Consider the following 1,717-nt stretch of genomic DNA (forward strand, 5'->3'; position numbering starts at 1 on the left):
TTTAGAAAATTATTATTTTTATTTAAAAAATTCAATTTTAAAAAAACTTCTAAATCAATTCAAATTCTTAAAAATTTAAGTGAATCAAACCATCTCGATTTTTCCATATTTGGTAAGAAAAAGTTGTAAAAATCAAACCAACTATTTTTTATTGGTTCAACTTCTCTTCCTCTCCAAAAATCAAAACATTGACTCATATTTTTAAGGCTAAATACTCTTTTTCGTCTCGTATCTTGTACTCTGTGTTTATTTTAGTCTCTTAAGTCTTAACTTAAAAAATAATTATTTGAGTCCTTCAACTTTTTAAAACGTATCACGATAGTCCTTTCTATATAATGATTTGTTACAAACGATGTGTTACATTAAACTTTTGTGACCAATTTAACGACGGAAAAATCGGTCACTAACATTTGCACCCTTACCCGTTTCCTATGGGTACGGTACATATTCCGTAATTCTCTAGGATGGGAAGACATCTCTGAGCTATCATGGCCGGTCCGAGAATAGAAAAATCAACAGTCAGAAGACGTTATAAGCTATTGATGGTGTCAGTTACATATGATTAATGGGACATTACGACATTTATGAAACGATTACAACGGTTACGGCAGTTACAAGGTGACTTAATGGTCATTAAAACCAATGAACACTATATAAGGGGCTCCCACCTGAGGGATAAGCAAGAACATCATATTGGGGGCACACATTTCACAATCGTGCCATCCAAATCCCTCAATCCACTCAATATTTTCCTCTGAGGCCTGCGCCGAGGAGGAAGATACCTCAAACTCCTTTGTGACCTCACCGGATTCGCTTCTGGGAGCTAATCAAAAGTGTTATGTAGGAACATTTAGCATCCACCGTGGGGCCCTAGTAAAACTTTCCTGGACCACACAAAACATACCCGAACATCTACCTTTTTCATAGATGATTCGCATGGTTTTACTATGATTCACGTTGAAACCATAGGTGATTCACATAGTCTTACTATGATTCAAGTTGAAACCGTAGGTGATTCACGTTGTCTTACCATTATATTCACATTGAAACCATCACTATCAATGGAAAACAATATCCTAAATCAATTCATATTACATCGACGATAATGGTTTACCCACAAAAAGTTGTTCCGATCGATAAGAATTTAAAGCCAATTCGAGTCTCAAATCCTTTCTCCCACGGAAGGGCGGTGACGACATCAATCCAATCATGTCGTAGACGATCTCATATTACTGGAAAGATCGAAGGCCGCCACGGATGTGATCGCTAATAAAAGATAAGTTGTTTATAATTTTCTATCATAAAGCTCAGTAACAAAATGTGATCGCTAGTAAAAAGACGGACAACGTCAAAGGCTAATTGTAACATCCCTTTCTAATACCCCAAATATTTAAACATATAATTAGAGTAAATAAGTATGCATATAAATAAAGGGCTTCACATCGACGTTTCCAAAAACTAAAAGCTTTCAGAAACCAACATCATTCATCATCAAATATACAATTACACCTGGTCTTCAAGGTAACACCTTTCACTTGTCATAATTCATCAAGAATATGCATTCACAGCGAAAATAATAAATACTCATGTACTTCATAAATACCATAATCATATCTCAATAATAATTCACAAGATAATATAACATCATATCCAAGATATTCGGCACTATGGCCTCTCATTAACAAATAACAAACATACATGTTCACAAGATAGTATC

The sequence above is a fragment of the Vicia villosa genome, linkage group LG1, assembly GCF_029867415.1.
Source record: "Vicia villosa cultivar HV-30 ecotype Madison, WI linkage group LG1, Vvil1.0, whole genome shotgun sequence".
In the NCBI taxonomy this organism is placed as follows: Eukaryota; Viridiplantae; Streptophyta; class Magnoliopsida; order Fabales; family Fabaceae; genus Vicia; species Vicia villosa.